The sequence below is a fragment of the Chiloscyllium punctatum genome, chromosome 32 (genome assembly GCF_047496795.1).
Source record: "Chiloscyllium punctatum isolate Juve2018m chromosome 32, sChiPun1.3, whole genome shotgun sequence".
Lineage (NCBI taxonomy): Eukaryota > Metazoa > Chordata > Chondrichthyes > Orectolobiformes > Hemiscylliidae > Chiloscyllium > Chiloscyllium punctatum.
The window spans coordinates 40834524-40856207 of NC_092770.1; the positions used below are offsets into that span (position 1 = coordinate 40834524).

The following is a 21684-nucleotide window of genomic DNA, read 5'->3' on the forward strand; positions in this document are numbered from 1 at the left end:
GATGCTGGCAGACCTGCTGTGCTTTTCTAGCACCACACTCTACACTCTGATCTCCAGCATCTGCAGTCCTCAGTTTCCACATGTCAGTGTTGTCTGTCAAGACTTGCATTTGTAGCCCATTCTCAGTTGCCCTTGAACAGATTGGGTCTGTAGACCGTTTCAGAGAGCAACTAAGAGTCAGCCATATTACTATGAGCCTATAGTCACTTGTAAGTCCAGGTCTCTTTGTAAAGCACATTGGCGAAACCAATGACAATTTTTATTGCAATTGTCATGTGTTTCTAACTCCAGATTTCTATGAGATGTCATCATCTGCTTTAATGGAAATTGAACCCATTACATTAGATGGCAATGCTAGATGATTAGTCTTGTGAGATTTTCATTACACTGCTGCCATTTTTCTAAACAGTAGAGATTGCTCCTTTGGAGATGCTGTAAAATAAACATCTTGGTAAGTTGCTGCAGTGTGTCTATAGATGGTATAAGTAACATGCATGGTGTGTCTTTGATGGAGGAAATCTTATGTGGTGGGTATGATGCAATCAAGCTGGCTGTTTTGTCTTGGTTGGTATCAAGCTTTGTGAGTGTTGTCAGAGCCAAACTAGCTTGTGAGCACAAATCTTTAGCACCACTACAACCCAAATCTTTTACTGCTTCCAGTACCTTCAGCTATTTATTGATATCACATGAAATGAATAGAATTAGCCGAGAAATGGTTTTCATGATGCTGACAACCTCAGAAGGAGACTGAGATAGCTAATCCACTCAACACTGGCTGAAGGTGGTTACAAAGAATTCATTCTTGTCTTTTGTCCTCGTTGCCATCATTGAGTATAGCAATTTCATAGAGTATCCTTCTCCCCATCGTTGTTTAGTTGTCCACCATGAGTCATAACTAGTGGTAATCTGCTGGAATCTATATTGGGACCTCCGCTGTTTGTGATATACATAAATGACTTGGATAAAGACATAGATGGATTAGTTTGCAGATGATACAAATGTTGGTGGAGTTGTGGATAATGTAGAAGGTTGTCAAAGGATACAGCAGGATACAGAACAGTTGGAGATATGGATAGAGAAATGGCAAATGGAGTTTTATCCATGTAAGTGTAAGATGCTGCACTTTGGGAGATCAAATGTTAGGGAAAAGTATATTGTGAATGGCAGGACCCTGAACAGTGTTGATGTACAGACAGCTCCTTGAAACTGGCCATGCAAATAGATAGGTGGTAAAGAAGGTGTATGGCGTGCTTGGCTTTATTGTTTGGGGAATTGAGTACAAGAGTCAGGAAGTCATGTTGCAGCTTTATAATGTTAGGCTACATTTAGAGTATTGTGTTCAATTTTGGTCGCCACATTATAAGAAGGATGTGAAGGCTTTGGAGACGGTGCTGAAGAGGTTTACCAGGATGCTGCATGGATTAAAGGGTATTACTTATAAGTGAGGTTAGAAAAACTCTGGTTGTTTTCTCCAGCGTGGCAGAGGCTGAGGAGAGACTTGATAGAAGTCTATAAAATAATGAGGTACATAAATGGGGTTGGCGGTCAGAATCTTATTCCCAGAGGTGAAATGTCTATGCATTTACGGTGTGAGGGGGAAAGTTCAAAGGAGATGTGAGGGGCAAGGTTTTTACCCAGAGAGTGATAGGAGTGTGGAATGTACTGCCAGGGATCGTGGTGGAGGCTGATACCATAGGAGCATTTAAGTGACTTTTAGCTAAGCTCATGAATATGCAAGGAATGAAGGAATATGGACCAAGAGCACACAAAAGGGATTCGTTTAATTTGGTGTCAGGTTCGGTACAATATCATGGGCAGGGCCTGTGCTCTACCATTCTATGTTCTGTAGAATATAGTCATAAGACTGTGCAACTTTAAAATAATCTGTTAGTTGTGGCTCACCTATCTCTGTGTATAGTATGCTGCTGCCATAGTTTTAGCATAAATGCTGAATGATGTTGTGGCTTGCCAGGTTTGTGCCTCATTTGTAGTAAAGAGTCATAGAGTCATAAAGCAAGGAAACAAACTCTTTGGTCCAACTCAACCATGCCAACCTGATATTCCAATCCAATCCAGTGCCATTTGCCAGCACTTGGCCCATAACCCTCTAAACCCTTCCTATTCTTAATACATCCAGATGCCTTTTAAATGTTGTAATTGTATCAGCTTCACCACTTCCTCATACTTGCATCACCCTCTGCGTGAAAAAGTTACCCCTCAGGCCCTTTTTAAGTCTTTCTCCTCTGTCCTTAAACCTGGTTTTGGACTGCCCTAACCTGGAAAAATATCTTGTTGATTTACACTATCTGTGCCCATCATGATTTTATAAACCTCCATAAGGTCACCCCTCAGCCTCCCCTCTACAGGGAAAAAGTCTACAGCCTCTTCAGCTTCTTTCTATAACTCAAACCATGCAGTCCCGGCAACATGCTGATAAATCTTTTCTGCAACACTTTGTGCAACCGTACCCTTTATTTTCTACCACCTGTCCATGTTTTCCTACCAAAACGTATCACCTTGCACTTCTCCAAATTAAACTTTATCTGCCGACTATCCACCCACTCCTTGGACAAACTTCAAATTTGTCCCTTGAAATTGAAGATCTAGATCATTATTGTAAAGCAGAAAATGCTGACCCCAGGATTCTCCACTACAAACCTCCTCCAATTTGAAACTTGTCCATTAACCATTATAGTTTCCCACCACTGAATCAATTTTGTGACCCCTTTGATACTATCAACTGATTTTAAATTCCACAAGCTGCTGAGAAGTGATTTATACCCCCATTTCCTGAATGTTCTACTGCAACGCTAGCACAATGTCACATAATCATCTGGGTCTTAAATAGTCATGAAGATGTACTGTTTGGAAACAAACCCTTCGGTCCAATTTGACCATGCCAACCAGATATCCTAAATTAATCTAGTCCCATTTGCCAGCATTTTGTCCATATCACTCTAAACCCTTCCTATATGAATATCCAATCTATTAAATGTTGTGATTGTAACAGCCTCCACCATCTCCTCTGGCAGCTTATTCCATACACACACCATTGTCTGTGTGAAAAAGGTGCCCCTTAGTTCCCTTTTAAATCTTTCGTCTCTCACCTTAAACTTATGCCCTCTAGCTTCGGACTCCCCTCCTCTCACCCTATACATGCCCTCATGATTTTCTAACTTGTATAAAGTCACCTGTCAGCTCCAGGGAAAATAGCCCCAGCCTCTCCCTATAGGACTAACTTTCCACCCGTGGCAACATCCTTGCAATACTTTCCTGAACCTTTCAAGTTTTACAACATTGTTCCCATGGTAGGGAGACCAGAATTGAATACAGTACTCCAAAGGAGGCCTGCAACATGGTGTCCCAGTTCCTATATTCATTGCACTGACCAATAATAGCAAGTGTACGAAACGCCTTCTTCACTATCCTGTCAACCTGTGACTCCACTTCTAAGGAACTATGAACATGCAATCCAAGGTCTCTTTGTTTGGTAACACTCCCAGTACCTCACCATTAAGTATTAGTGCTGCCCTTATTTTTCGTACCAAAATGCAGCACTTCACATTTATCTAAATTAAACTCTATTGGCCAGTCCTATGCTCATTTGCTCATCTGATCAAGGTCCTGTTGAACTTGGAGGTAACCTTCTTTGCTGTCCACTACACCATCAATTTTGACGACATCAGCAAACTTTTTCTCCTATATTCACATTCAAATCATTTATATAAATGACAAAAAGCAGTGGATCCCGCACCGATCCTTGTGGCACACCGCTGGTCACAGGCCTCAAGTTTGAAAAGCAGCCTTCCAACAGTGCCCTCTGTCTCCTACCTTCAAGACTTTTGCTTGCTCTCCCTGGATTCCATGAGATCTAACCTTGCTAACCAGTCTACCATGCAGAACCATGCCGAATGCCTTACCGAAGTCCATATAGACAATGTGCACCACTATGCCTTCATAAATCTTCTTCATCATTTCTTCAAAAAACTCCTTTGTGAGGTGAAGTGAAAGCAAAGCACTCAGGCACAGAACCTGCAATCAGGGAGATCAAAAGACCACACACATGGTGCAAGTGAAGTGTCAACAGGCTGAACAACAGGTCTCTGCAGGTGATCAAGAGTGTCAGACAGTGTGAATAAAGTGTCAAGAGCTGAATAACAAACAAAGGGATGATCTATCATCCAATCAATTGAGGCAGAGATAATTATAAGAAAAACAAATAAGATGATGCTGGCGACAAACCAAATGACTAGAATTACATGATAGATATAAGAGTTGCACAGGTATAAGGGTCTAACCAAAGTAATAAGTAATCCAAAACCATACAAACTAAAGTAGAGCGATCATAACAAGTTATCAAGGTGACAATAAAGAACATTTTACAAATACAGAAATAGCATGCTAAAAACTAATATATAGCTTAGTTTGTTCTATCATATTTTAAATTCAGTGTATTTTTCTTCTTGATTTTCTACCTGAAAGAATACTTGATTCTGATTGACTGCTTATCCTTTTAGGTGTTGTCATTGATGCTGGGTGCTTGGAGAGTTCCTTGACATGGCCCTGGATTTAAGCGGACAATGGGAAAGGGAAAACTTGTAGCAAAGGGATCACAAGATCTTTGTGAGAAGCTTCTTAGAGATCATCAGCAAGCATTATTTGGTCACTGACTGCACGGTCCATGCCACTGAAACAGATGCACTGGATTGAAACACAGTAACGTTTATATTCTACCCTCCAATATAAATTTTAAGTTGCTGACTGCAAGTGGTTATACAAGGCAACAACATGTTTAGTTCATTTTCAGCAAACTCAAGTATGAACAACAGCTTACGCTCTCAGATGTTAAGTGTTTTGGCGGTCACCCAGAAACTAAACATTTTAGATTGTTGGTAGCTGCAAGCATACATTATATTCATGAATATATAAAGTTAGAGGTACAATAGCAATTTATTGAGAGTCCATGCAGTTATTCCAGCAAACTTACCAGCTGAGAATTAACATTCAAGATGCTCCCTTTCTCCTTACGTTTTCATGCTCGAAATTCTCCTCACCATTCCCAAGTGCTCTGTAACCACAGTGGAGGACATCAAGAGAAAATATGAAATGAATACAGCTTATGCCCACCACTGTACAAATTTTATTCCTGATACAATTGTAGAAATTTGTTTTGAAATCCAAAATCAATAAATAATTCATTATGTCACATATTTCAAGGAGCTTTAAATACTCAAAAGAGTATGTTACATTACAAAAGAGAGTGTTAGATTTAAATACAGGAGGCCTTTGCTACATTCTGCCAGCTCTATAACTGAAGTTAATACATAAGCCATTTTCCCATACCAGTTGTGTGCCCTTATCAAATATTTGGACATTTTTAAAAATAACATACCTACTCAATAATTACTTGTTTAAAATATTTCATGTAATAATACAACTGGTCGCCAATTACTTTGGTTGCAAGGCTATATTCCAAATAGATTATTTGTGGATCTGCTAATCTAAATTATAACGCTAATATATTCACAATACAAAAGTAAACTTTATTTTGACACCCCTTGAATCTGAGAAATAACAGCCCTGTGAAAATATCTCCCATTATTTCAACCTTAATCTCCCGACTCATTTCAAATGTGATCAATCTTTCACTAGTTAACCATCTCAAGTCTTCACTGAAAAATCTTAACCCTTTGGTCTGGTGGAAGAAGCCAAACATTGGTGGAGCCTTTCTTCAAAATTATAATCTCTAACCTTGATCTCATACTCTAAGCAAAGCGGCCTTCTTAAAACGCCCTTATTCTTTCTATAATGAAGTCCCCTCAGCTGCACTTAAAAATTTCAATTAATGTCTTGAAGAAATTTCACATTTTATATTCCATCTTTCTGTAAGTAAAATCAAATTTCCCATATGATTCAAGAGCTTTCAAGCTACATGCCAACATGTAAAACTTTATGTTCTACAGCTAAATCTTGTTGTTCTAATGTTAAGCATCTTGCATCTGTGGGATATTTTCATTCACTTCCTTTTTTCCCTCAACATCCTTTTCTGCATTCCAGAGGACATTTTTTTTCATATTGATAGGCGAGTGTCCTTCATTCACCACCAACTGGCAATCTCGTTCAAAAAACACTACAGGATGGTTAAAGGGGGAAAATGAAGATTTGAGTCTTCTTAACACATGACTTACTATGCTAACCAATAGGAGAAGCATTCCACCAGCCAGTAGATATCCTTTAGCTTGTGAAGCACAAAAGAGAGAAAAGGGCAAATATTTCTCTGGAATGCTGAAAAACATTTATGCCATGAATGTATACAAGTGGTGGTGGACAGCAGTACTGATACAGGGGAAAAAAAACCTCATTTGATTGAGGAGCAGGGACAGACATGATAATCAGAGCTGGTAATCATCCAGACAACAATAGAATGGGGTGTGCATAGAAAAATACTCAGATTTCTGACATCATTTGGAATTTCTTAAGTGACTGCATAACATTTTACAGTTATTGGCACTTTCTCAAAAAGTGCCAAAATTCTTTGACATTATTGTTAAATTTTGACTCCATTACAACAATTCCAATGATCCTACTGTTATCCAAAATCAGCTGATACAACAATAGGCTATTGGCTTTAAAAATCATCATAGGCATCCACTTAAAAGGAGATGTAAGTAGTCAAGAGGATTATACGATTCAAATATTGAACGTGTCCCAACTCAGCAGCAAATTTAAGGAATATCCCTGTCTTTGAGTATTAATGGCAAAAGAAAACTTCATTTTCCCCAAAGTTATAAATAGAGTGTTATTTCTACACTACAGATACACAAACAGCAGAAACTACAAAGAAAATGTCCTTACATAAAAATCAACTGTGCCACAGGTGAAAGGCTAACTTGTTAACAATTTAAAAATCAGATTCTGAACCTCTTGTAGTTTATATACAACACAAGGACATTCAGTTCCCTCTGTACTGCAGTATTTAGTCTTTCCCTACTTGATTAATAGTTTACTTTTCTATTCTTCCTAACGTGGATGATCTCATTTCCCACATTGCACTACAGCTGACAGACCTTTTGGCCACTCATTTAACCTTTCTATATTGTTTAGTAGTTTGCTTATACTCTCTTCAGTCTTCATACCATCAGTAAATCTGGTTATAATGCATCAGTCCCTTCATCCAAGTCATTAATATTGTTTGTTACTAACTGACACACCGACAAAGTGATACTTCATTATTTTCACAACCTGAAGGTGAGCCAAATCAAATTTAAAAAAAGAACTGCAGATGCTGAAGATTTGAAACAAAATCGAAGTACTGGGAAACTCAACAGGTCTGGCAGAGTCCGCAGAGAGATAAATAGAGTTAGGATTTCAAGTCCAGTGAGCTTATTCACTGTTTTTGTATCGGCTTTTGCACTTCTTCCAACTATGCTGGGTCCACTACTTTTCATCATTTACATAAATGATTTCGATGTGAGCATAAGAGGTATAGTTAGTAAGTTTGCAGATGACAGCGAAATTGGAGGTGTAGTGGACAGTGAAGAAGGTTACCTCCGATTACAACGGGATCTTGATCAAATGGGCCAGTTGGCTGAGGAGTGACGGAGGGACTTCAATTTACATAAATGTGTGGTGTTGCATCTTGGGAAACCAAGTCTTAGCAGGACTTATGTACTTTGTGGTAAGGTCCTAGGGGTGTCGCTGATAAAAAGAGACCTTGGAGTGCAGGTTCATAGTCCTTAAAAGTAGAGTCGCAGGTCGATAGGGTAGTGAAGGCATTTGTTATGCTTTCCTTTATTGATCAGAGTATGAGCTTAGGTGTTGGGAGGTCATGTTGTGGCTGCACAGGACGTTAGTTAGGCCACTTTTGGAATTTTGCATGCAACTCTGGTCTGAAAGGTTCAGAAAAGATGTACAAGGATGTTGCCAGAGTTGGAGGATTTGAGCTATAGGGAGAGGTTGAACAGGTTGGGGCTGTTTTGCCTGGAGCGTCGGAGGCTGAGGGGTGACCTTATAGAGGTTTATAAAAACATGAGGGGCATGGATAGGGTAAATAGACAAGATCTTTTCCCTGGGATGGGAGAGTCCTGAATTGGAGGGCATAAGTTTAGGGTGAGAGGGAAAAGTTATAAAAGAGACCTAAGGGGCAACCTTTTCACGCAGAGGGTGGAGTGTATGTGGATTGAGCTGCCAGATGAAGTGATGGAGGCTGGTACATTGCAACATTTAAAAGGCATTTAGATGGGTATATGAATAGGAAGGTTTTGGAGAATTATGGACTGGGTGCTGGCAAGTGGAACTAGATTAGGTTGGGATATCTGGTCAGCATGGATGAGTTGGGCCAAAGGGTCTGCTCCCATGCTGTACATCTCTATGACTCTATGCCTCTATTGGTTATCTGTTAGTTAGCCAATCCTTGATTGAAAGATATTGCTCCAACGCCATGAACTGTTGACTTGTACAGTAACACTACTGAATATTTTTCCAAAATCCAAATAGACTACAACCACTGGTTCTCCTTTGTATACTATAATACTGAAAATACCATTATATGCGTCAGTCAACAATTCAGATACATGGAAATTCAAACATTTCACTTTTGATGATAGATTAAAAACCATCTAGGAGATAATTATTTTATTCAGATATTCTATGCATGCTTACCAGTTTACAGGAATGAATTCTGTTTGAATATAGATTAAATTAGAATTAGGTATATCTATAATCTATATTGCATGAACCTATTCTAGTACAGGCAGTGGAAGAAAAACTATAATCACTCACAAGCTTTTCAACTATATGAGGAAACATATGTCAAATTTCTATACCTGTTTATTTTCCAGTCACTTTGTTAGAAGGTACATATGCAAGAATTAGTCAATGTTTTGGTTCAACATCAAATTCTTTCAAAAGTTTACAGTCATAAGAATGATTATTTAGGTGAGATATCAAAGCTTGTTGGTACCATTGAATCATAATGCAGTGTCAGTTACTGAGTCAGGAAAGAAGAGATAGAGGCTGAAATTATTTCTTTGTCCAATATTAATTTTTTAAAATAACTTATTATTTATCTTACTTTCCGCTGCAAATTACGTCTTTATTTGCTATATTACTGAGAGCTGTATTGTAACTACTATGTTTAACTTCATGCTAAACTAGCTATCAGTACTCTGACTAATTTGTTTTAGTAGGTTACAACAGTGATGAATACCTTTTGTTCAAAATATTACATTTGCAAGTGCTTGCATCAAAGTACAGCATCTTTTAATATTAAGAGGTTCTGTAAAGAGTCATTATAGACTCAAATCTGACCCATATAACCCACTTTGTTAGCATCTGATCTTCTAGCAGCAATGGAATCCTCGTGTTTATATTTAGACTGAAGATCATTTCAGTCCTGACATAACCTATAGATTCAATTCTCACTTCATCAGAATGTTTGGCACAGGACTTCTTGCGTGCGTGAAGTGAATATTGATAAATTAACCACATTGTTATAAACCAGCATTCAATGTTTAGATTATACCACAAATCTATTATATACTATGAGCTAGGAGTTCACAATAGATTGTCATTTCTGTCAACCTTTAGCCACCATAATAGGTTAATTTTAAGCAAGTAATGGTATTTTTCATGAATAAAAGAATCATAATAAATATTTCGGTGGAATAAGAAGACTGATTCAAGAACCCAAAAACATCTGCTACTTCATATTTTAAATAAAATGTTACTTTGGTTTTTTAATAGCTGAGAAAAAGGAAATGTTTCTCTGATGGTCCATCTAGGTCATTATGTTGGGTTCATATAAGCATTTCCCTTCCAATCTAATGCAAATAGAACATTTTCTCTCCTTTTTGCTATTCCATTTTCCAGACATAACTTCTTTCTTTAACATTGTGAGTCAATCAATTAAATTTAATATTTGATTTTAATAAATATTTTGTTCACAGTATTGTACATAAAATCACCTAAGCAAAGAGGACAACCTGAACTCCCAGTTTCATTTGTCAGTGCTGGAAATGGCATTAATCACCCAGACAGATGCAGTATAACCAATAGGCTGGCATTTGCAATTGTACACACATGAACATTTTATATGATTAACTGATTAAATAAAATTGCTTCCAGCCCAGTAGAGACTTACAACCCTTATTGCCTGACATTGTATCACAGATATAAATGAACAATAAAACTCTCACACTATATTTATGAAGTAATCTTCTGCTCAGTCTTTATGTGTATTCTTTATGTTACCTCTATCTCACTAATCTGAACTTGCTCACATGAAGTGGTACTAAAGCAAATGGAAATACCTAGGAGCTTAATTCAAGTGATCAATGGGAGGTCATGCTGTGGCTGTACAGGACATTGGTTAGGCCTCTTTTGGAATATTGCATACAATTCTGGTCTCCCTGCTTTAGGAAAGATTTTGTGAAACTTGAAAGGGTTCAGAAAATATTTACAAGGATGTTGCTATGATGGGAAGTTTTGAGCTATTGGGAAAGGCTGAATAAGCTGGGGTTATTTTCCCTGGAGCATTGGAGGCTGAGGGGTGATCTAATAGAAGTTTATAAAATCATGAGCGGCATGGATAGGGTGAATAATCAAGGTCTTTTCTCAGGGTAGAGGAGTCCAAAACTAGAAGGCATAGGTTTAAGGTGAGAGCAGAAAGATTTAAGAGGGACCTAAGGGGCAATGTTATCACATAGAGGGTGGTGTGTGTATGTGGAATGAGCTGGTGGGAGAAGTGATGGAGGTACATACAATTACAACTTCTAAAAAGCATTTGGTCAGGTTTATGAATAGGAAGGATCTAAAGGGATATAGGCCAAATGTTGGCATGTGGGATTAGATTAATTTAGGATATCTGGTTGACATGGACTAGTTGGATCGAAGGGTCTATTTCCATGCTGTATATCTCTACGACTAGTTTTGTAGCGTGGACTGCTGTAATTACTTGCCTATCATAATGAAGGCTCTGTTTCCACTTGGTATTGAGGAATGAGAATTTTAGTGAATTGCTTTTCTTCATGAAGGATTGTGAGAATTTGTACACATAAACTGACTGACTTTCCATGTTAGTTTAATGTATAGCACTCAAAAAACAAGAGTCATGGTGCTTTTGCAGTGGAACTACATTACCAGTCTGTAAGAAAAGAAGAGATGATGGAAAACAGAAGATATTTGATAAAGACTCCTTGAAATACTGTTGGTTAAAGTTGCAGCGCATGAAATTAAAGACAAATTATTCACTTGGTTCAGAAATTGCTTGAGTGATGGAGCACAGAGAGAAGATATAGTTGGTAGTAGGTATTTTGCAGACACTTTAATAAGTAGAATTTTACTAGTGGTGCATTATGATCTGTGTTGGGCTTACACTATTCATTTTTTTTAATGATCGTTAGATAATTGAATAGGAAACCACATAAATTCACTGATGACACATAGATTGGTGGCACTGCAAGCTGTGTAAATGGAAACATTACATTGCAGAGTGATCTAGTGAATGGGCAAGACTGTGGCAATGTATCTCAATATAAGCATAAAAGCTAAAAGGGATCAATAGTTTCTAAATGGTGAAAAGCTGCAAACAGTGGAAATCCAAAGAGACTTGGGAAGAGGTAAATAAAATAATTAAAAATGCTAATGGAATGTGGACCATTATATTAATAGGACTAGAAAGTATGAAGTTAAAAATCATGCTTCAGCTGTACAAAGCCTTGTTTCGAGCTGACATGAATTAATGTGAGCAGTTCTGGGTACCAAGCCTTAGGAAAAATAAAATACATCATTGGATGTAGATTTACCAACATTTACCTGGACTCTGTATGTTATATCAGGAGGAGGCAGTACGCTCGCTAGGTTTCTAGCATGAATGTAAATGGTTAAAGGATGATTTGTTCAAAGTTTTAAAAGTATCATGGAACCTACAGGATGGATAGAGAGAAACTACTTTCTGATATTTGGAAAGTGTAGGACTAGGAAACATTGTTTAAAAGTTAATGCTAGATCTTTCAGGATTGGAATTAGCAAACGCTTCAACACACAGAGTGATAAAAATTTGGAAATCTCTTCCACAAATGGTTATTAATTGTATATTTTAATTCTGAGATTGGATAGCAAAATTTCATCAAGGATATTCAGGATTTTGGGGCAAAGACAGGTATATAGAGTTAGGCCATGTTGAAACTGTCTCAAGAGGCAATAATTACTTACTCCTTTTTTAAAAATTTGTTTATTGGATGGGGGCATCGCTGGATAGGCCATGCAATATTAGCCATTCCTAATTGAATTGAATTGAATTGCATTTATTATCACGTGTACCAAGGCACAGTGAAAAGTTTTGTCTCGTGAGCAATACAGGCAGATCGCATAGTTAAGTAGGATAGATCAGTAAATAATAGATAAACAGTGACAAAAACAAAAATACAGGTACAGGCGAATGTTAAGAGCTTATGAGTCCATTCAGTATTCTAACAACAGTAGGGTAGAAACTGTTCTAAAACCGGCTGGTGAGTGTGTTCAGGCTTCTGTACCTTCTCCCCGATGGTAGAGGTTGTAGAAAAGCATTGCCGGGGTGGGATGGATCTTTGAGAATGCTGGCGGCCTTTCCTTGACAGCGGGCCTGGTAGATGGCCTTTGTGATTTTTCGGGCCAAGTTCACCACTCCCTGTAACTATCTCCGATCTTGAGTGGTACAGTTGCCATACCAGGTAGTGATACATCCAGACAGAATGTTCTCGATGGCACACCTATAAAGGTTGGCAAGGGTATTCGCTGTCATGCCAAATTTCCTCAGTTGTCTGAGGAAGAAAAGACATTGTTGGGCCTTTGTAAGCAGTGCGTCCACATGAAGAGTCCAAGAAAGCTTGTTGTGGATGACCACTCCCAGGAGTTTGACACTCTCCACACGTTCCACTTCTGCTGTTAATGTGTAGGGGGGTGTGAGTAACATCCCACCAAAAGCCAATAATGAGTCTTTTGGCTTTGTCGGCATTGAAAGCTAGGCTGTTCTCAGTGCACCATTTTTCCAGGTCTTCCACCTCCCGTCTGTAGTCTGTTTCATTGCCATCTGAGATTCGACTGACTATGGTGGTGTCATCAGTGAACTTATAAGTGGCATTAGTCTGGTATTTGGCAACGCAGACATGGGTATACAGAGAGTACAGTAGGGGGCTGAGTACATATCCCTGGGGGGGCTCCAGTGTTGAGTGTTAATGAGAATGAAATATTGTCCCCAATCTTCACTTTTTGTGGACTGTTTGGATGTAGATTTACCAATATTTACCTGGACTCTGTATGTTATATCAGGAGGAGGCAGTACGCTCGGTCAGTTTCTAGCATGAATGTAAATGGTTAAAGGATGATTTGTTCAAAGTTTTAAAGGTGACACTGAAATTTTTGAGGTGTGGGGTCAGTCACAGTGCTGTTTGGAAGTGAGTTTCAAGATTGTAACCAAGCAACAGTGAGGGAATGGCGATATTGTTCTAAGTCTGTAAAGTGTATGATGTGGAGGGAAACTCACAGGTGATGGTGTTTCTATGCATCTACTGCCTTTGCCCATTTAGGTTCTAGAGATTGTGGACTTTGAAGGAGACTAGATGAGCTGCTAGAGTACATCTTGTACAAAATGCTGCCACTCTACATCAGTGATGGAGTGAGTGGTGGATGGGGTGCCAATCAATCTGGTTCCTACATTAGTGAGCTGTCAATTTAAAAAAAATAAAAATATCATTACTTAAAAACTGATCATTTTTCAGGTACATTAAGAACACTAAAAATGGATTAGTTTCTATGCTGAATGAGTTGGAGCTAAGTAGTTTTTTATCCATGACATTTTAATATTCTCATTGTCTGTTCAGTGTCACAACTGAGATGAGCTAATTCAGTATAAATTATGGATTGTAGGCTGTCCTGATTTGTGTGACTTCATTTTACAAAAACAGATTCATTACTCCTGAGCCTTCAGGGGAGCCTCGTGCCTCTGTCAAGGAGAAAGAATGACTTCAATAGCTGAGTCATTCAGTGATCAGAAAAATAAAGTAGAAAGGACTGCAAGTGAAGAAATAACATCACATGTTGTGCGTGTCAGTCTATTAGAGATGGTCTTAAACTAATCTCTGAGTCAATGGATGTGGTGTGTCAGGCATTCATCTCCAGATGAGTTTATTAACATGAAGTCATAGAGTCATAGAGTCATAGAGGTGTACAGCATGGAAACAGACCTTTCGGTCCAACCCATCCATGCCGACCGGATATCCCAACCCAATCTAGTCCCGCCTGCCAGCACCCAGCCCATATCCCTCCAAACCCTTCCTATTCATATACCCATCCAAATGCCTCTTAAATGTTGCAATTGTACCAGCCTCCACCACATCCTCTGGCAGCTCATTCCATACACGTATTACCTTCTGCATGAAAAGGTTGCCCCTTGGGTCTCTTTTATATCTTTCCCCTCTCATCCTAAACCTATGCCCTCTAGTTCTGGACTCCCCGACCCCAGGGAAAAGACTTTGTCTATTTATCCCATCCATGCCCCTCATAATTTTGTAAACCTCTATAAGGTCACCCCTCAGCCTCCGATGCTCCAGGGAAAACAGCCCCAGCCTGTTCAGCCTCTCCCTGTAACTCAGAACCTCCAACCCTGGCAACATCCTTGTAAGTCTTTTCTGAACCCATTCAAGTTTAACAACATCTTTCTGATAGGATGGAGACGAGAATTGCATGCAGTATTCCAACAGTGGCCTAACCAATGTCCTGTACAGCCGTAACATCACCTCCCAACTCCTGTACTCAATACTCTGACCAATAAAGGAAAGTATAACAAACGCCTTCTTCACTATTGTATCTACTTGCGACTCCACTTTCAAGGAGCAATGAACCTGCACTCCAAGGTCTCTTTGTTCAGCAACAGTCCCTAGGACCTTACCATTAAGTGTATAAGTCCTGCTAAGATTTGCTTTCCCAAAATGCAGCACCTCGGATTTATCTGAATTAAACTCCATCTGTCACTTCTCGGCCCATTAGCCCATCTGGTCCAGATCCTGTTGTAATCTGAGGTAACCCTCTTCGCTGCCCACTACACCTCCAATTTTGGCATCATCTGCAAACTTGCTAACTGTACCTCTTATGCTCGCATCCAAATCATTTATGTAAATGTCAAAAAGTAGAGGGCCCAGCACCGATCCTTGTGGCACTCCACTGGTCACAGGCCTCCACCACCACCCTCTGTCTTCTACCTTTGAGCCAATTCTATATCCAAATGGCTAGTTCTCCCTGTATTCCATGAGATCTAACCTTGCTAATCAGTCTCCCATAGGGAACCTTGTCTAACGCCTAACTAAAGTCCATATAGATCACATCTACTGCTCTGCCCTCGTCAATCTTCTTTGTTACTTCTTCAAAAAACTCAATCAAGCTTGTGAGACATGATTTCCCACGCACAAAGCCATGTTGACTATCTTGAATCAGTCCTTGCCTTTCCAAATACGTGTACATCCTGTCCCTCAGGATTCCCTCCAACAACTTGCCCACCACCGAGGTCAGGCTCACTGGTCTATAGTTCCCTGGCTTGTCTTTTCTGCCCTTCTTAAACAGTGGCACCACGTTTGCCAACCTCCAGTCTTCTGGCACCTCACCTGTGACTATCGATGATACAAATATCTCAGCAAGTGGCCCAGCAATCACTTCTCTAGCTTCCCACAGAGTTCGCAGGTACACCTGATCAGGTCCTGGAGATTTATCCACTTTTAACCGTTTCAAGACACTTCCTCCTCTGTAATCTGGACATTTTGCAAGATGTCACCATCTATTTCCCTACAGTCTATATCTTCCATATCCTTTTCCACAGTAAATACTGATGCAAAATATTCATTTAGTATCTCCCCCATTTTCTGTGGCTCCACACAAAGGTCGCTTCAAATTTAATATGGATGTGTTAGGGAGAATCCGATTAAAATTTTAGCTTAAGTTTCTTAGTTGGACACTTGTATTAGTCTCAGTATGAATGTTTGGGCAGATTGTCTTCTGAGAAAGGTTATCTTTCATGTTCAATTTACATTTTCCATCTTTTAACATCACCAGTATTCAACTTCACATTCATCAGCATAGGTCATCTCTCTCATTCCTACTTGTCGACTCAGTAAACTACATCCACCATCAGGCTGGTGCTTTCATTTACTGTCATTGGTAATTTAAATTATGTTCCATTGAAATATGTTGAATTCACACTGATGGTCAGTTATTATACGTTCATGCATAACATTCAAAAATGCCTAAGTTCTCAAGGATAGACTCTTTGAGTTTCTTTTTGAAGCATACTGTGGTGACCTTTACTTGCATCATTAATTCCTGATCCAGCTTGATGGAATTTCTGATCAGTGAAGCACATATTGAACACAAAAGCCATTTCTTGTATTTAACATTCCACTTACTTTTAATAAAATGGAAATATTTTTTAACCTTTTTCCTATTTACAGAATATATATGTTATCTTCTTTATTATTTTAATATGCATTTAGTCATCCTCAATTGACAGATCCTATTTCCTGGTTAACAGTACTTCTTGAGCTCTGTCTATTTCAAGTATCTGAGTTAAGTTTATTCACTTTTTTAGATTTTCTTAATAAAGAGGTTGTTAGGTTTGCAGACCACTAAGAACACTATTGTAGAATATCTTGCTCGACCCCAGATTTTCTTGTTGTGTTGTCTTCCACATGAAGTTGTTATTTAAGGTTCAAACATTTCTAATGCGATCAAGTCATATTTTTCTTTAATTTGAATTCTCCATTGTTTCCAAGGTTCTGTTTACACGTATTTTGGAATGGTGGCTATGGTGGTGCAGAATCTGTAGATTACCTTCAGTGTCTTCAAGGTATATAATGCAACAGTGGATGATGGTGAATTCTCAAGATAATTTGAAAGGAGAAAGATTATCCAGAAGTTCCTGCATGTCCTTAAATTTCTGCATCAAACATTTTCTTGACAGGTTCCAAAGTTGTCATCTCTACACTCACTTTAAATTTATTTCATAAACTGATCACTCTCTTTGAAGAGAACATTTCCTAATATTTGTATAATTTCACCTTTTACTAGCTATAAGCTACAGGTTAATTTTGCAAAGAGAAATCAGGTAAGGAAATGTAATAGACAATAGACAATAGACAATAGATGCAGGAGTAGGCCATTCTGCCCTTCGAGCCTGCACCGCCATTCAATATGATCATGGCTGATCATTCCTAATCAGTATCCTGTTCCAGCCTTATCTCCATACCCCTTGACTCCACTATCTTTAAGAGCTCTATCCAATTCTTTCTTAAATGAATCCGGAGACTGGGCCTCCACTGTCCTCTGGGGCAGAGCATTCCACACAGCCACCACTCTCTGGGTGAAGTAGTTTCTCCTCATCTCTGTCCTAAATGGTCTACCCCGTATTTTTAAGTTGTGTCCTCTGGTTCGGCATTCCCCCATCAACGGAAATATGTTCCCTCCTGCCAGAGTGTCCAGTCCTTTCATAATCCTATACGTTTCAATCAGATCCCCTCTCAGTCTTCTAAACTCAAGGGTATACAAGCCCAGTCGCTTCAGTCTTTCCGTGTAAGGCAATCCTGCCATTCCAGGAATTGACCTCGTGAACCTACGCTGCACTCCCTCAATAGCCAGAATGTCTTTCCTCAAATTTGGAGACCAGAAATGTAATGGGTTTCCTGTTTGCAAAAAAATGACTTCTGGCTGCCCATACCCAAAATAAAAATAATCCCCCTTGTCCCCCCCTCGATCAATTCAAATTAATGTTCCCACTCAACCTATTCACTGTTCTCTTAATTGTATTGTTTGCCTATTATATTTCACTCACTTCCAGGACAGGGATCACCTTACTTCCAAGACAGGAAGCAACACTGCACGTAGGCCTTTAAGATAGAATTATTTTAGTCATTATTCTGTATTTTTCTGAATAATTATCCTGCAGCTAAAGCAAAACACAGTGGACTGTGGAAATCCAAAATAAAATAAAAATTGGAAATATTATATAGTTTATAGAATATTGGAGAGAAATGCAACCTTAGTGACCGGGATTTTGCCAGCTGCACAGTGGCAGGATAATAATGGGACTTTACTGCCTGAGGCCAAATAAAGGCTGCCATTTATTCCACTATCCAATTAAGGAGGTGGCCTGCCTCTTGAAAGTTACCAGAACAATCAAGGATCTTGATTGGTGACACTACTTAGGTTGCAAGGGGAAAGGAAGGGCACCTACATGAAGGCCTGTGATGATTTTCGTTTAATGTGCCAAAACCAAATAATCAAGTCCAGTGATCAGATAGCTTTATGTACCTAACATTGTTATTACTTAGCAGGAAAGCTGTTCCAACACCAATATGTCAATTAATTGAATAATTGTGCGGTGCCTTCTGGCTCACGAGTGGCTAAGCTCTATCTTTTGGAATGTTTCATGGTGGTAGGGTTATGTCAAGCTTTCGTTACTATGCCTTCCATCATCATTTTGCCAATTGCTGTTAAAATGTTTCAGATGAATAACCTTTCTTTAGAAATTATACTGCCAAGCCACATACTGTCACAGCATTACTGTGCAATTTATTTTTAAATGTGGGAATTATAATGAATAACACTGTTTCATTTAAAGGAAAGACCACTTGTCTAAAATATATGTAGTTAAGGATCACTGTGTCTTTTGAGCAATCACTCCACTGACCACTGTAGTGTCTCCAGCATAATTGCTAGTTGTTAAACTCACTAGTTTATTGATATGTGTCTTTAAGTGCAATATGTTATCAATTATTTCATCAGTCAATCAGGATCAACTGCAGCCAAAATGCAAGGTATGTTGAATTAAATCAGAGTTTAAAATGGAATATAATCTACTCGTTGTACAGCAAAGCATATGACCATAGATAGAGAGAACTAGCCCTAGTCTCACAAGACAGCTGACAAGCACAAGCACTCATTCTTTTTCTTTCTGTTTTCTTCTCATTGTCTCATAATTTAATGACTTCTCAAGCTACCCAGGACTGAAGTTAGACTGAAGTCAGTATGTAACCAACTTGACGAATTCTGTCTTCTACTTACAGCAAAAGCTTCCTTCAAAAGAGTATCCTTTTTCAGGTCTGGATATTATACCGATAAGCCATTATTGTGCTATAAATGTTTCCCTTCATTCAAAGTGCCTGAGTATGTCACATTCTTTGTCCAGCTCGTAATGTTAAAGTCTACCCTTTCATGAGCTTCTAGAGGTAATGCACATACTTTCTGTCTTTGATCAACCAGGCCCTCACACCTGTTTCCCTAATCTCATTCTATTCTGTTTTGCACAATCAATTTTGTAATCCCCTGAAATGGCTTTCTTTACCTTTGAACTAATTTTCAGAGGCTTCATGCTTGTATTTGCCTGTTGTGAATTGTTTTTTTTTCTGAAAGCTATCTGTGAGGCCAGTTAATAAGCCATTCACAGTAGCTGTTCAGTCTAATCATTCTAGAAATATAGAAAAGTGCAAAAGAGGCCATTCAGCCCACTGTGTTTGTGCTGACTGAGGAAAACAAAATTAACTGCCCTCTGTGATACCACCTTCCAGGAACTGGTCCACAGATTTGCAGCTTACAGCACTTCAGGTGAAGATCCAGATATCTCTTAAATGATTAAGGGTTTTCACATCCTCCACCAATCAGGGCAGTGAATTCCAGATGCTCACCAGCCTCTGGGTGAAAATCGTTTCCTTATGTCCCGTCTAATTCTTCTACCAATCACCTCAAATCTGTGTCTCCTGTAATAGGCCTGTCCAGTAGGGGACATAGGCCTTCCCTACCTATTCTATTCAAACCCATCTTTTGGATGTAGGTTTGCTCACTGAGTTGGAAGGTTCATTTCCAGACATTTTGTCGCCCTACTAGGTAACATCTTCAGTGGGCCTCAGCCAAAGCACTGTTGCTAAGTCCTGCTTTCTATTTATATGTCTGGGCTTCTTTGGGTTGGTGATGTCATTTCCTGTGCTGAAGTCACTTCCTGTTCTTTTTCTCAGAAACCCTAGCCACTCTCCCCTATATCAAAGACATGCTGGAAATGACTGCTAGACTACTCAGACCCCTTAGCATCATGGTAGCCCACAAACCCACCAACACATTAAAACAGTAGCTAATGAACTTGAAAGACCCTATACAGACAACAAGCAAAACTAATGTCACTTACAAAATACCGTGCAAGGACTGCAACAAACACTACATTAGACAAACGGGCAGAAAACTAGCCACCAGGATACATGAACACCAACTAGCCACAAAAAGACATGACCCTCTCTCACTACTGTCCTTACATATGGATGAGGAAGGACACCACTTTGACTGGGACAACACATCCATCCTAGGACAATCCAAACAAAGACACACACGAGAATTCTTAAAAGCATGGCATTCCAACCAGAACTCTATCAACAAACACATCGAGTTAGACCCCATCTACCACCCCCTGAGAAAAGGAACAGGAAATGACTTTGCCACAGGAAATGACATCACTAACCCAAAGAAACCCAAACATATAAATAGAAAGTAGGAATTTTCAGCAGTGCTTCACCTGAGGCCCACTGAAGATACTAACCAGTAGGGTGATGAAACGTCTGGAAATGAACCTTGAGCTCAGTGCGCAAACCTACATCCAGAATCTCAACCTGAGCTACAAATCTTTTCTAAATGTGCTAAAACTCATCTTTATTTTGTACACCAGTTAAGTCACCCTCAGCTTCCTCTATCAATATCCTCCTGTATATTGTGTAGTTCCCTGTTTTGTTTGCTGACCCCAAATGAAATGCCACACAATTCTCTGGATTGAATTGCATTTGCAAATTTTCTGCCCTCTTAACCAAACTATTTATATAAATTTGGAGTAGACCGATATGCTTGTCACTATCAATTACATGGCTGATCTTTGATTCATCTGCTAATTTGCCAATTAAGTCTCCCACATTTATGTGTGAATTAGTAATATATCACCATTAAAAGTGGCTGCTGAGATCCACCTGAGCATGTGCAGCAGTTGCACTGGTGACATTCGACACTGGCATGGAGTTGTCCTTTATTTTCAATATTTGTGGGTGAGAGACAAAAGAAAATAATTTAAACATTTCAAATTCATATCAGACCCATCATTACAGCACTGGTAATTTGCACAGGTTTGTTCAGTTGAGCCAGTTCCCTTTGATTTACATCCTGGGTTCTGTGTCTACGAAGTATCCAGACAGAAAACAATATTAACATGCAAGCTACATCTTAACTGAAAACAATCTATATATCCAACATAGCTCAAAATGTTTTAATTTACAAATTCTGCTATAATGGATTTCCATTCAGCTGGTGGGCATTTTTAGCTTCTATTGGTGTTCTACCTAATGGTGGCATTCACCGTTAATATGATCATAATACAGTGTATACAACAAATGGCAAGGAATCCAATTCTGTGTCCTGTGGAACACAACTGGGAATCACTTCCCTTCATAAGATATTCATTGACATTACCTTTTATTTCATGCTGCTGAGCCTATTATGAATGTAACTCATCACTGTATACTAATTCCCTGTACACTAATTCCTTATCAGAGTATTGAAGCATGAACTAATTCACCAAGTTAACTTTAATTCTATTTCTGCACACTAATTAACTTTTGCATTTCAGCAGGCATTTTA

General features: G+C 39.0%; 1 protein-coding gene across 5 annotated transcripts in view; it reads left to right on the plus strand.

Moving 5' to 3' along the window:
* The window catches only part of chrm2a (cholinergic receptor, muscarinic 2a), a 79679-nt gene that overhangs the window by 19661 nt on the left and 38334 nt on the right, over positions 1 to 21684 (plus strand). The window contains exon 3 of one of the 5 annotated variants that reach the window (XM_072552146.1): positions 4518 to 4716. The exons of the other annotated variants lie outside the window; for them this stretch is intronic. The gene's annotated coding sequence lies outside the window, so the exon portion shown is untranslated. The remainder of the gene's footprint in view (positions 1 to 4517; positions 4717 to 21684) is intronic. 5 annotated transcript variants of the gene reach the window in all.